At 38.9% G+C, this 15638-nt stretch overlaps 1 protein-coding gene across 1 annotated transcript in view; it reads right to left on the bottom strand.

The window, feature by feature from the left end:
* fbxl17 (F-box and leucine-rich repeat protein 17) overlaps nucleotides 1-15638 on the bottom strand; it is a 258417-nt gene that overhangs the window by 201197 nt on the left and 41582 nt on the right. The gene's annotated exons all lie outside the window — the stretch shown is intronic.

Here is a 15638-nt window from a genome sequence, read left to right as displayed (position 1 = left end):
CACTCATCTCCAGGCCAGCGGTCACTCTTTCAGGGATGAAGATGTTCACATCCTGGACAGAGAGGAACGATGGTTTGAGAGAGGAGTAAAGGAGGCCATCTTTGTGAAAAGAAATCGTCCATCATTAAACAGGGGTGGAGGCCTCCGGGTTCAACTGTCCCCCTCTTACAATGCTGTGATTGCTAGTATCACTCAGCCCTCTGTGAACAGTAAACAGCCATCAGTGTGCTAATGATCCATTGTTAGGCTGATGGTCCTTCTTGAGCATGTGATCAGCTGGTTTTGGTTGTCAGCAGCAAACTGGTTGATCCACTCTGTGAAGGTGCTATTTAAGAGACTGAGCTGAAAACAGCACCTCAGACTGAGGAAGTCTCTTGGATGAGAGAAGAAACGTTTCTAGATTTTTTTTTGCTTTGGTTTGTTTGTTTGTTTTTTGTTTTTTTGAATGTCCAGAGGACCAGATTGAACTTTTTTGGACAACTGAGTAATTGTTTTGAAAAACTGCCAAATAATTTCTAGTAATTTCAACCTAAACACAACCTTGTTAAAGTAATATAGGTACAAATGAGGACATTAGAGGTCCCTCTAGCTGCAGGTCACCTCAAACATAAAAACATATTTGGGAATTTCTTTAGGGAATCTTACTCTGGGAAATGGATTTCACTTTCACCATAGTGAAAAATATCTATCGTTGCAACAGTGGAGCTACTGGTTCACCATGTTTACCACGAAGCATAAAGACTAATATAGTCTAATATACACAAAAACTGATATTAAACAGATTGAGAACTTAACATCTTTTTATTAAAATAGACGAGCATACGAAGGATGTGTTCAATGAATCAGAATGACTACAGAACAGGAGCAACAAAGCCCAAAGAAATAACAGGTGGGAGAAATGTAAATTGCAGAAGACTTTCCAAACAAACAAAAAGATGAGCAAAACAACGAGACACAATTACAGTGTAGGAGTTATCAGAAGCTAAAAGCTTTTCCCCGCTGGCTCAAAGTGCTCTTGGGAAAAGGCAAATAGTAGGAATAAAGGGATATGGAGAAATTAGTAGAACAACACCAGAAACGTATGGCAACCAAGGATGAGAGAGCAAATAAAGACAGAAGCAAAAAAAAATGGAGGATAGAGGAAAAAATAAATGAGTGACTGAAGCTGAGTGAAAGGGTAAAAGAAGGGGGAGAGAAAATGAGCTTCAAGAAGTCTGACGGGGCTTTCTGTCCATTTCTGCATCATTCAGTCCTATTAGTACTACTCTTCCGGCTGTCCAAACATCACTGAAGCCTAATAAAGCCTGAACTTAGACACATGCACACAGACACACACTGGGGGCAAATGCGCACAGAGGTAGACTGAGATGGCGAGAAGGCGGGGTATTTCCACCGGGCTTTTAAAAATGACCTCCAAACACAGTGGTCTCACTCTGCCAAGAACCCGGTAACTTTAATGGAGGGCCATTTTAGGCTTTTCTGTGATTTTGCAAAAGGCCTATTTGGCAGCAGCTCCTCCATTTTCCACGGGTTTTGAGCAAAATGGGCAAATAGAACTTGAAACGGCTTGGACAGGGCTTTTGGATGTGCGGGCGTTGTGGCAGAGACACTGAGTGGATGCAGCCTGGTGACAGGATGATTTTTGCATTTAAAGATGGAAATGTAGTTGGGTGCACTTCCGCTTGGATGCAGGCAAGTAAAAACACAAGATACATTTTCTGAAAAGGAAACAATATTGAGCTTGATGTTAGAGAAGAAACAATGGCATTTAATCCAACAAAATTCAGTCAGGTCATTTGGATGTTTTCCTTTTTTTTGTTGTTGTTGAGACATTTAATTCTTCATCCAAAGGACTTCATCAGTCCGAGGAGCCACAACAAACTGAGTCCCACAAGCAGCACAATCAAATAGTGGATCAACCAGTTTGCTGGTGATAAGATGGTTTCTGGGGCCCGCCCTCAGCAAACCAACCAGCAAACTGGTTGGTCCACTGCTGGTTGGTGTACTGCTTGTGGGACTCAGTTTGTTGTGGCTCCTCAGACTGATGAAGTCCTTTGGATGAAGGACGAAACGTCTCAACAAAAAAAAAAAAAGAAAGAAACCGTCCACATGATCTGATTGAACTTTGTTGGATTTTCTACCTGGATTATTGAGCATGAACTTTGATGATTAAATGGCATTTAATCACTTCAACTAGACCTGTCATGATAACAAATTTTGCTGGGTGAGTAATTGTCTCAGAAATTATTGTGATAAATGATAATACTGTTTAAAATTTGACAATAATTAGTGATTATTGTCAAATTCAACAAGAAATGTTTTTTTGTTTTGCAAGTAGTACATTTTTTGACCATTGGATGGCTGAACCGAAGGATGGATAGTGAGGGAGCGAGCATAATAATGTGTCTGTAAGAAAAACGGGAGGGAGACCCCTTGACGTGACATGGGCTGTCTCTCTTCGGTTCTCAAGATGGCGGACGCTCGGTGTGGTTTGAGCTCTTTAGCATAGCATTTTTCACAGAAAGCTTTTAATAAAAAAAATCAGTAAACAAGTTCTCAGCTTCTTTTTGCAGAGAAAAACAACTTTTTACATGAAGGCATGGGTTTCAACTGTGAATTTTGGAGCTTTTTACAAGACAGATGTTTTTTCCCGAGGTCGGCCTGTTAGCTTAGCTCGTAGCTTACCTTCTCAGCTTATCTGCTTTTAACGATCCAATAACGCGATTTTGGACAATTAAAATTGATTTTAAAGAGAAAGTCAGTGAAGAGCACCGGAGTTGAGCCTTTTGTCATCCAGTGTCTTCAGTAGAAAGAGAGACACGAAGAAAATAATTAGCCGATAAATGAAAATGAGGTGGATAATTTTCATTTATCATGTGATTAATTTATTTATTGTTTACTGCAAGAGGCCTAAAGAAGAGGAAGAGGGCCACCTGCATCATGAAGGACCCCACTCACCCAGCACACACACTTTTTGCCCCACTCCCCTCAGGAAGGAGGTTAAGGAGCATTAAGTGTAGAACCACTAGACTGAGGAACAGCTTCTACCCTGAGGCTGTTAGACTCATGAATCTCTAACTAGAATAATCACTGTGAAAAACCATATCATGTTGCTGCTGATCTGTTTCATGTTGCTGCTGATCTGTTTCAATGTTGATGTGTTCATGCGTGCACATCTGCTCACAGACTCATGTTCATGTTTGTGCTGATGTTCAATGTTTTTATGTTATGAGTGCTTAGTGTATATTTAGTTGATGTTTTTCTTAGTTCATATCTTAGATGTTATTACTGTTTTTCTTATACATTTTATTGTTGGATGTAACTGGGACCTTGTGTACATAATTTTGCTCCACCACATGTACCACATGAGGTGCGAATGACAATAAAGAATCTCTGACTCTGACTAAAACTGTCAAAAATTAAGACAAAGTAAAACAAAAGACAATTACAGTTGTGTAAAAATTATCAATGGCAAATTTCTGATCATTAAGTACTTGAAGGCAGCATAAAAGTTTAATATAAAAATACAGCAACTCTCCCACTTGGAAAACTTTTTTTATTACATTCACACTCTCAGTTCTGAAGCTTGAGGGTGAATGTTGACAAAAGCATGGAGGGTAAAAGTCTAAGGGCGGAAAAGCGAGGCTTAGTGTTACAGATATTTGGACATTATGGGTTCGTTTTTATTCATAAAACACTCCATTTAGTTTTGGTTTATAAGAACAAACCTTAAAAAAATCACATAAAATATCCAAAAGATGTGTTGGGATGCTGTTCTAAATGTGAATGCCTGCAGCTTTAAGTTAAAACAAACTAAGGCTAAGCCAAATATGCAAACTGATGGACACAGTTTAAAAGTCTCGAGTATAACGGGGCAGGATGTCTCTGTGGATTTCTTTTTTCAAACATCAACCAAATTATAGACATGAAAAGGAAGAGAAATGGAGTTGAGATTAAAAGTGTGAGACCAAACGATGTGTTATTCCCTTTATTCCCCATGCAAAACTCCATCCCCAAATCAATTACTCAGAGGTGGATGGAAAAGAGCTTGAAAAGCGAGGTAAGTGGAGGAGGAGAGCCGCACTTATGCCACAAGGTTTGAGAATTATATTAGGAGTAGCTGCTAAAGTCGCGCTGTGAAACTGTTTTTTCATAATTGAAATAAGAATAAGGACAGTGACGTCAAAGCATTAGTTCTATATGACACATAATCAAGTGCTCAGTTATTCTCACCGTACAAAGCAGCCAATGTGTTGTGTTTTCTGTTATTGTGTATGTCATATTTTAAAAAAAATAAACTGATCAACCTTTTATAAATTTGAATTAAACTATTCATTATGTTTTTAAAAAAAGAGGTTTGTGTACTGATACATGTTCAATAACACAAGTAGAAAAATCTAACAAAGATAAGTCAGGTCCTCTGGACGGATGCATAAAGAATTTTTTTTTCTTTCAAAAATTATTAAAACGTTTCGTCTTTTATCCATAAGACTTCATCAGTCTGAGGAGCTGCACTAAACTCAGTTTTATAAATAGCACCTTGTTGACATCCAGAACTAGCTGTTCACATGATGGAGGACCATCAGCCTAACGACCGATCGTTAGTGCCCACGCTATCGCTCACCGATGCTTTACGAGGCTACAACGGAGATTTCCGTACTTCGCTCTGCTCACAACTGCAGCTTTCTAGAGGTTAATAAACATGAAATTACTATATTGAACAATATATTTTGTAGAGCTGGACTAGAGTCGTTTTTTTTTTTTCTTCTCATCAATCTCCGAGTTTCTGAAGCTATGATCATTTAGTCAATTCAATCTCACTTCACCGTCTCTTCCTCCGTCTCCCTCTGTCTGATGAAATCTCCGCCGCATGGAGCGGCAGTGGGGGAAAAAAGAGGCGGGACAATCAACCTCTTTGACAATCAGACTGTGTGAGGCTATTGGTTGTTCGGTCCATCACTCAAACGTTCACTGGATTACACTTTTTGACACTGGGTTACATTCAGCCTAACGACTGATCGTTAGTGCCCTGATGGCCACTTGCTATTCACAGAGGGCTGAGTGATACTAGTAATAACAGCATTGTAAGAGTGGGACAGTTGAACAGAGGCCTCCGCCCCTGTTTAATGATGTATGGTTTCTCTTCACAAAGATGGCTTCCTTCACTCCTCTCTCAAACAAACGTTCCTCTATCAAGGATGTGAACATCTTCCTCTCTGAAAGAGTGACCGCTGGCCTGGAGATGAGTTCATCAGAGATCAGATCTGCAGGCCAGCGGTCACTCTTTCAGTCACTTTTTAGAGTGACTCTGACTGCAAATGTTGTTCCCAGTAGATTTCTGCTAAACTGTATGAGAAAAATGTCCCTTGGTTTAATAACGATAGCAAAAGTCAGCATTTTCAACATCTGGTATAAAAAGCACAGCCTCATCAAACGGAGTTGTCCACTTTTCTTACATTGAATATATCAAATAAAAAAGATCGAATGATGTGCAGATTCACCACAAAGCCTCCAAAACACAAAACAATGAAAACTGCTGAAATTAACAAAAAATGTATATAATTTTGTTGCTTATGAAACTAAACAACAACACAATGCAATAAAAAACAAAAAGTTTGAAATGAATACCACCATAGTAGCAGCTTAATCAATACTTCTGATTATAAAGCACGTTCGCTACAGGCCTCTGGCTACATTTTTATGATGCGTGTTCATTCTGAGCAGCGCTTCATGATGAAGACATCAAAATCTGTTCTAACGTCGCCCAAAATGAAAAGCTGCAGGAGAAACCAGCGAGCCCACACAAATCCCACACTTGCTCACATCAACGCAACAAAGGCTGTGGAGGTGAACCCAGAATTGATGTGGAACTATAAATACCGAAACCCAGCAGTCGCAGCGTGAAGACTGGGCCACCGAGACCATAAGAAGTATAAGTGAGCCTTACAGGTACATGACGCTCGGGTTAAGTGACCTGCAGCAAAAGCAGTTTTTTTATTTTTATTTTATTTTTTTTATGTGAAACACGTACTTTGTGAACTATAAACAGGAGAAAAAAGTATGCAGGCAAAAACAGATTGTTTCATAAAATAAACATTTATCAATTTGGAATGCAGTCATGCCTTTTGATGCCTTTGTAATTAGAACTGTTGGATATCATATTTAATTTTTAACTAACACCTACTGTAAATGCTTTCTCAAAGCAACATCTAGTTGTTAAAAATGATGACAAAAACTGGACCTTGATGTTTATACTACAGTCTTTATATAAAACCCATCGTCAAATAAAATGCGCAGTGACTGATCAATGCATTGATCCAAAAAAATACAAAAAAAACCCCAGTACATCTGTTTTACAGCATACCACTGATCAGAGAAACCACTCTATAAGCAGGTATGTTTATTCCTTTCAAGGTAAACACATATACATATCCTACAGCCGATGCTTAAAATGATTTTCAATGCTCCATTAAAGGCTAATAATTTTGTATCTTATGTGAGATCTGACTGGTCATGCACCTCCTGATTTCTGCACCTTTTCACACACGATGTAAGTGACGCCTAATAAAACAGAAAAAAGCATCGGTAAGAGTTTGCAACCTGGTTTGACTCAACAAACGGAGAAATCCCAAAAAGATGGAATTCGTACAAATCTACATAAACTTGAAAAACTCTCCAAAACTATAGCAAATAATACAAAACTGTGTGTGTGTGCGTGTGTGTGCTGGACTGCCTGCAGCCATGATGAGCGCTCAATCATTGAGGATAGAGAGCAGTTAATGAGACAGAGCTGGAAACGGGTCGAAGATAACAAAACTATATTCAGCTCTCTGTCAAGGTCTCTGGCAGGAAACATAATATTACTCTCGTCTGAAAATAAAAGCTCCTTAACAAAAGCAAAATGATGTTTTCCTTTTCACTGATAGAAAGCAGGCCTCTCTGCTTCTGTCAATTAACCCATCCAAATGGCTTTTTATTTCAAACCGCCATCCATGCAAACATCCCTGGAAGTCGAAGACACCTTTTTTTATTGAAGCCACAGAATGAAAAAGGTTCAGGCTAAAAATCCTGAGCTGAGAACAGCATAAATATCTACAATGTGAACCAATTGACAAGCAAAACTCATGTAAATGACTGGAAATGAAAAATATAATTCAGCTACATTGCAAATCAATGAAATTAAAAAAAAAACAAAGACAAAAGACCATTGGTGAAAAGCATGTACCATATTTTTCGCTGTATAAGTTGCACCTTTTTGCATAAATTTGCAAGTCCTGCAACTTATATGCCAAAGTGACTAATATTTGGTTTTTCCCCCCATATTTACAACCTAATTTTTGGCTGAGATCTGACGATTTCATTCATTCTGACGTGGAAGATATTAAACACTACCATTTTCAGCCACTACAGTGCCCTCAAGAAATATGGTAAGCCAAGTGTCTCATTAATAGGTAAAAGTGGCTATTAATGAGACACTTGGCTTGCCATATCGGCCACCTTCGTCTCACTCTAGAACTCATGGAGCAAACATCAAATCAGCTGCATTTCGCCGCGACGCCCAGGCGAAATGCAGCTGATTTGACCATTAAAGTGCATTTATTAAGGAAAAGTTCAACTGAGACACACTATAATGTGGAAAAAAACAAATAAATGTTTTTAGGTGTTTATCTTGGTAAATTTCAAAGAAATGAACAGCGAGTCCTCCCTCTGTGCACTCCTGGAATCGCAAATTGGCTTTTGGAATGCAGCTGATTTGACCGTCAAAGTGCATTTATTAAGGAAAAGTTAAACTGAGACACACCTTTGTTATAATTTTGAGCAAACAAATAATTGTTTTCAAGTGTTAATCTTGTTAAATTATTGTTAAAGTCCTCCCGTGCACGCCCCTGCTGCCGTCACTTGGCAGCCAATCGATTTTTGGCACACCGGCTCACATTTCCGGGTGGACAGTGGTGATGCTTAACCAACGCGACACATCAGCAGTGACGCATAATAATGTGACTTGTGCAGCAAAGTGACTTATTTATGTATTTAGACATATTTGGACTGATACGACTTATACGGCGTTGCAACGTGTACGGCGGCAAGTACGGTATCTCATTTTTCGTGAGTTACATGATTTCCAGCAAATCATAATGATACAAAGAGATTGATAAGCTCCAACAAACACTTAACATAAGGACAGCGCAAAAAATTTATTTCAAGAAACTTTTTTTTTTCCCCATAACTTTTCATGGAGCTAGCAGTTCAGGGGCAAAACTTTTTCAGTTATTTTATAAAAACCAAGCTGGCAGCAAAACACATTCAGACAGATATTCCTTCCAGCACTGTTCGCTTGGCCTTTTCCAGGTTTCAAATTAGAATTTTTCCATCATTATAAAAGTGGCACTCAATTTATTCAATGCCAAGTGCGCCTGCTTGACTTTGCTCTGCCTGCTCATACATAATCATAACTAAAGTCTCTATAAAGGCCAGCTGTGAAATAACAATGTTTAGGTTCCTCGTGTACGATCACAGAAAAGCAGGAACATGGATGAATTCAGCGTAGTTAAATTTAACCGTGACTTTGTCTGATCACCAACCCACATATTCTGCATTTCTGAGGGTGTTTTGTTCACATTCTCAAACATTTTAAAATGGATAATCATCCATCATTTGTATTATGGCAGCTTTACTAGTCTTGGGGAAAAATCCTAAAAATACAGGAGAATAAAGCATTGAGTGAAATACGGGAAGATTTAGCCCCAAATCAACAGCACTTGAATATTTCCCATCAAATGACCTCAACCACTACAAAATATAATTCCAGTCTGATTTCTTTGAGACTGTAAGAATGTAAACCCAATCAACATTAGATCTGAAGCATATTTCAAATGGCTTATTTGCTTTTTGCACAAACGTGCTCCCAGCAACAAATGCATGACACAAATTTAAAGATTTACAAAGACTTAAGATCTAAAGGTTTCTTCCTTTTCCACATAGAGCCATGAAATATAAATTAGATGTCCCCATCAATGCTCCTTTTCCTCCCACTTTGAGGAAAGCCAAAGTATCTGGCATTAAATGGCAGTTGGCAGCCAAACAGACAAAGAAAAGCTTTCAAAGAATCATTCATTGTGCCAATTGATCTGTTTGTGTTTGCTCTATAATTATGTTCCGGAGACAGAAAAGGCCTGAGTTTAAAATAAAGGTTTCTTACAGCCTTAACAGGTTTGAGCAAGCTACAGAAGGTATGGAGTGCCTTTTCACACGTCATATTACACTAGTCCCTTGCTACTTCGCAGTTTGACTTTTGCAGACTTGCTCTATCGCGGTTTTTCAAATTAAGATTGGACATGACACACAACTGGCCGACTGATGGATAAGCTGCAGGATCTGCATGGATTTTTTAATTTAAAATAAATTATTTAAAAATTATTTAGCACCTGCTGCACATGTGTGCAGCCCACAGCTGCAGGAGAAGCTTCCTCCTGCAGCGTGTCAGGATCTTCGCTCTGCAGCGGAGAAGTGGGCGTGGCCAAGAGCGCTGGCAGAGAGTTGAGATCATGACATGCTGTGCTCTTTTAGAGCATTTAGAGTTTGGAAAATTGCTAGGGACAATGCAAGAGTGAGGGAAGTGTTTAAAATGCCTTAATATATACTACCTGCATATAAATACTAAAATAAACTACTACTTACTATTACTTATGTATACAACTTTGTTCGAAATGGTAACGACCATAAAGTTTACTTGAACTTGGACTACTGTATCCCTACTTCGTGGTCTTTCACGTATCACCGGGGGGGGGGGGGGGTGCGTGGTCCCTAACACCCACAATAAACGAGGAATTAATGTGAAACCTTTGGTTCAATTAGGCAGTCTGATAAAAAGTCAAAATTTTAAAGTAAAATATTGACCCCCCCCCCCCCCCCCAAGTAACACACTAATGAAGACTTTACCAAAAACACAACATAAATGAAGAAAAAAGGTTTTGACATTATTGCTCAGAGTCTAAAAGTGAGTAACAACACACACAACAACTTCCCTGACATGCCCAGTAAATTACAAATGATTATATTTAAAACATAATCAGTTCTGCAAATGAACAAAACAAGCAAAGTATAGTTTCCATGAGATGGAGGCTGCATGACTTAATGAAAAGGCATTTTGGATCCAAGCAAACGTAAGAGTAACCATCCCAAGCTTTTTAATGCCTTCCTGTTTCTTCCGTGCTTTGAGATTTTCACACCAAATGTGTCCATTATCCCACTCAGGTGGTGTGATTGAATTGGCAGACTCACCAATTAGTCTCATTTCTTTCTGGATCCATCTTGCGCTGGAAGTGAACAAAAGCCTTTCTATTTTCACAGGTTTTCTAAGTGGTGAACACATTACCAGAAAACACGGAGCCACCTGGGCTTCCATAAACCAGAAAACAAAACGACACGGCGCAGGATGGAAAGAGGTTTAGAAACAGTACGACATGGAAAAGTGACAGCAAACTGCTCAGAGGGAGGTTTAGAACACCTGAAACGAATGTTTCCCACAGGGAACCAGCAAGACCTGTAGGGAACTTCTTGGGTTTTTAGCGTGGACTCCCTGAAGCATGGACCCAACCAGAGAGCGGCTGTTCTCATAACACACCGCACAGTAAAAAAGTAATGATGAAAGACCAAGAGGAAAGAAACGGGAAGCAAAAACAATGATTTGAAGCTCAAAATGAAAGAACAGATTCTTTTTAATCCACCCGTCTTCCACTTGCCAGTTCGGTGTCTCTTTTACTCCTTAAACTTTGACTAAACTACTCTCCATAATCCCTCAGGGCTGCTAAACTTTACTCCAATATAACAGACCAGATGTCTGTAGCACACTGCAAGCATTGACATAAGATCACTTTTAATGTCAAGATGAAATAAAGAACATTTAATTTTAGAAGCAACAAAACCTATGCTAAGAGTTTTATGTAACATTTGAACACATCCTCCTCCTCTGCTGATGCCGTTTCAGCTCAGACTAACCCCCACACAGTGAGGCCTTAATTTCATTTTTACAGAGTTGCTGGCCACAAAACCGAGTCCCAAAGAATTAATGAACTTAGCCGGTATAAACGCAATCATGCCTGAGGAGCAATTACAAATCTAATTGAGCATCTAAACAGAATATTAAATCTCCATTAAACCAAGCCTCTAATTTAGAAGACACTTAAAAAGTCAAATACTTGTCCATAAAGTAAACACTATATAAACAGGGAACTTGGCAAAAAAAAAAATGGTAATGACATGTGTTTTTTAAATAGATTTACTTTCTGTCAAAAACACAAATTTAAAATAAGAGAAATAAAGACACTGAACTTATGAAAATTGTATAACTAACCTAAATGTTTGATTTTACAGCAACTTGATACAACATAATACAGTACGTGTCTGTAAAAACCCTCAGAAGTGACCACCTGATTAAAAAAAAGCAAATATTTGAACAAAAAAGGCATGAAGTGTGCAAAAATCCACACTAACAAAGATATCAAACAATCTTATTGGTGGTTTTCTATCAAGTCAACTACTACACCTCATACGGCAGATTAAGACTAGTTTTGATTCATGTGGAGTAACAAAGTACAAAATGTTGGATAACTATCATAACATTAAATAAATAGCCACAAAGACGACAAGAATATCTTTTCAAACCAGGTTTAATGTCCTTGCAAGGGGGTGCAGCAATTGAGAACAAGCACACAAGGTGTAACATGTCGCTCGGTCTCCAAGGTCTGCCCACAGAGAAAGGGTTAGCAAAAGCTTAAATACCCATTATCAGACAGATGCTGAGGTCAAGACAACCTCTGCTTCACAGCTCACATTTCTTGAAGGCGTCAGAGTTTATTAGTGATCAGAATCCTCTCCGAGTAGACAAAAAGCATCTCTTGGCTTCACACACGTAAGTGAAAACATCCATGACCTTTACATAATCTTCCCCATCATTTCCCCTCGTTCATGGATTTTATCACTTCATCAATAACTCCCTTGCAAGTTAGGATGCATGCGGTGGAAAACCCGCCCATGGCAAAATCAGTCCAATCGGATGGGAAAGCACCAGCATCACCTCACGCTCCTTCCCCAATCACAAAGTAACTCTGATGCTTTGAGCTTTGCTACAACCATTGCAGTCATTTTTCAAATTATTTTTTAGCACTAAACAACTGACAACTCTTACTGAGAGATTTTATGTGGGGGGGGAAAAGACATCTCGTTGCTTTTAAATACAACCAGGATCCATAACCAGCAGCATTTTACAAAAAAAGCAAATAAATCTGAAGCAATCTTCTAAAACGTCTAAATATTTTTGGATCAGATGGAGCTGTTCCCACCTTCTGACATGTTTGAAATAGACAAAAAACTCCTACAGCGAAGATATAACTTTTAATTGTTGTTATTTTCCACATAAGGGGATTTTTTTTTCTTAAAAGCTACTCACTTTTTATTGTTTGGATTGTCTATTTGCAAATTCAAATAAAAAATGAAAAGTAGTTTTTGGAGGAGTGGCTTCTAAATGTAATGTTGGTCACTGTTTTGAAAAACCGACAAAAACGTGTCCACCCATTCCTCATTCTAGTCACATTCTTCTGCTAACATCAGATCTAACATCTGTCTTTATCACAAAAAGAATGCACTTATTGATCAGTTGATTAAAATTGGTGGTTTTGGGCCTTTTCAAATTATTGTTCTTTAGTGTTTTTGACCATGTCAGGTTATAAAAGGTGTAACAAGCACAAGATTGTAGCCTCTACTAAAAGTGGTTAAAGTTAAAAAGGAACAAAAGGCAATGTTTCTCATTTAAAGTTTCATTTGTTTTGTACAGAAAAAAAAAACTGGAGTTCTGTACGAGTCATACAAAGTTTAGCAGCATGAATCATAAACATGAGTAATAAGAATCTCTCAGAATGCTTCATGTGACTTTTTTTGTAAAACAGAGCTACAATTAGTCTAAAATATTTAAACACAATTCCAATGAAAGACTTCACAGTGTTCCAATATTACGTTTGCACTTTATTACACAGCCTGCCAGTTAAATTTTGTACAAAAAGAACTCTTCCCCAATTACTTTCAGGCAGGAAGCAAATTGGCTTCACCACTCATCAGTGAGTTTCTCATCCCACAGGCCCACAAGGCCGCTCAGATCTTCCAAACATTAGTGCATCCCTCTCAGAGATCAAGTCTAAATGTTGACCGAGCTCTTTTAGCACCTGCGATATAGAAAAAACTCCTTCTGATCAGCTCTGCCAACTGCTGAGTGTCAAGTGAAAACCTGTTTACCTCTTGATGAGATTTCACAAACACCTTTCTTGTCACGGTTTACATTTATTCAGTCTCAGCCTTTAAGTTATGTAGCATTTTTAAAGGATCCACAGTAAAAATCTAGTCCTAAAACCCAAAATATAATTTTGAGCCAATTGTTTCTATAAGGAGAATGACATTCTGCATGGATATAGTGGGAAATGGCGGAAATTGCTTAAAGTAGGGATGCACGATATCATCAGCGTGGTATCGATATTGGCCGATATTAGCGATAAAGTTAAATATAGGACATTGGCCATTCCATCAAAATAACTCACCGATATAAAAGGCATTTGTTTTAAGTTAATTTTTCATTTAAGAAACTGTCAAGTACATCTATTAATGCACTACTACCTGTGCGCGTTTCAGTTGTCGCTTGTGAACAGGCTGAGTTTAGCTTTGTGAAATGTACAAATTTGCACTGTTCAAGAGTTGTCATTGTGTTAGAGAGAGTAAATGTCAAAAATAAATTTGACAGTAACATAATCCAATCACTTTCAGCTCCCTTTTTGGCATGTGCATTTGGTAGCAGGCCAAACTGACAAAGACCTTGCAGAATAATGTAGTATTTTCATTCCACAGCAGAGAAAACTATGTAGTCTCTGCAAGTAGGTCTAGGGGAAAAATATTGGTATTGGTATCAGTTATTGGCCAAATAATTTTAAACATATCGGATATTGGCCAAAAATCCAATATTGTGCATCCCTAGCTTAAAGCTTGATAATAACAATAAAATTCCACCCAATTTTTGGAGAAATAATGTCAAAAGGCATAATGTAATAATAATAATAATGTGTTATATAGTGGCATCATTGTATGTTCCTATACAATGCGAAATTGGATCTCTGCATTTAACCTATCCACCACCAGGTGGTGCAGTGGGCAGCTATTGAAAGTGCCCAGGTAGCATTTTGGGTTAGGTGTGCTGCTCAGAGACACCACTAGATGTGCAATGGCTGGGGATCGAGCCTGGGACTTTTGGATCCCGAGTCGGCTGCCCTGTCTCTACAACATCTCAGCCCCTAATGTGTTCTGAATTAAAGCGTTCAACGAAGAACAAGTCAGATTTGTTAAGTCCTTAGCTTTGTCACATCCCCAGTGAGCGATGTGGGCACCAGCTGCCACTGTGCGTGTACACCCTGTAGGGATGGACTTCAAGCCAAATGATACTTCAGCCAAAGATAATTAGCTTGCCTGACTAGCAGTTTGCCTCAACATTAGTTAAAAGCTACGCAGAGTTGTACAAACTAACTTGTTCTAGCCAAGACCAACTTGGTCTTGCTTCACCTTCCTTTCAACGTGACACGTCAGAAGACTAAAAGAGCGAAGGAAATCTTAATTAAGTGTGCATCGATCGAAAAAAATGCAATCTGAAAGGATGACAAAGTAAACAAGCAACTTTTTCATCAGATGTGTGGCCCCTAGCCATGTATCTTATCATGGGTAAACAAAGAAAATGTGTGCAACAGAATGAGGGAAAGAACGCTTGGATAATTCTAAAAGGTTTTCTGTCTCAACGGTGAGAGCGAGGACTGCTTCGCTCACAGTCTTAGGGCAGCGGCATGAGACGAAGGGCAAAAAGAGAGGAAAAGGGAACGACAAACAGCACCAACCCCTAAGAGAGCCCTGGGGGAAGGTTAGCCCTCTTTATTTCCCTTTTTTTCCACCTTTGAGTAGCAATTACCCAAAAGCCAACTCTTTCACCTTTCTCTTTCAGAATAATAACAGAAAATATCGTGGGGGGGTTGCATCCCACATGGGTATTTCACTCACATAGAGAGCCTCCGATGGCCTTTATAGTCCACGGGCATTTTTCAAAGTGGTGAAAAGTGAATTTGAAAATGTAATTTTTGTTGCAAGCACAAACATAAACAGAAAGAGGTTGGACAGAAGCCAGCAGGGTTTGAAGGGGGGACACTAAGTAGGGTTGCATGGCTGTATGGAGCCAAGCTGGCCTGAGGGTAAGCACTGATTTACCGCTCTTTGGAAAGAACAAATAAATCAACCATCACACTGAGCCAGACACAGACCTCAAGAGATGCCTCAATACCACTGTTTATCGATCTTTGCTCGCATGTTTGTGTGTGGATGTCTGCGTGTGCGTTACTTATTTCACCGTTTATTCATGTGTTGGCAAAGGGTACTTTATCTTGCCTGTGTTTGAAAAAGTTAATGCGCTTACTTTTAAATTAAAGACCCACTTAGGGAAGGTTGGAGGGCAAGCCGGTATGGTTGGAGAGGAGGAGAGGAGGAGGAAGAGAGAGGAAGAGGGCAGATCAGTGGAGAAGGCCAACAACCTGTGCTGACGAGAACGATATCGAATTTCAATT

Source organism: Nematolebias whitei, chromosome 8 (assembly GCF_014905685.2).
Source record: "Nematolebias whitei isolate Nwh7 chromosome 8, NemWhi1, whole genome shotgun sequence".
NCBI classification, from domain to species: domain Eukaryota; kingdom Metazoa; phylum Chordata; class Actinopteri; order Cyprinodontiformes; family Rivulidae; genus Nematolebias; species Nematolebias whitei.
The sequence above is the reverse complement of the archived record's forward strand: the minus strand, read 5'-3'. Positions and strand labels throughout refer to the sequence as shown.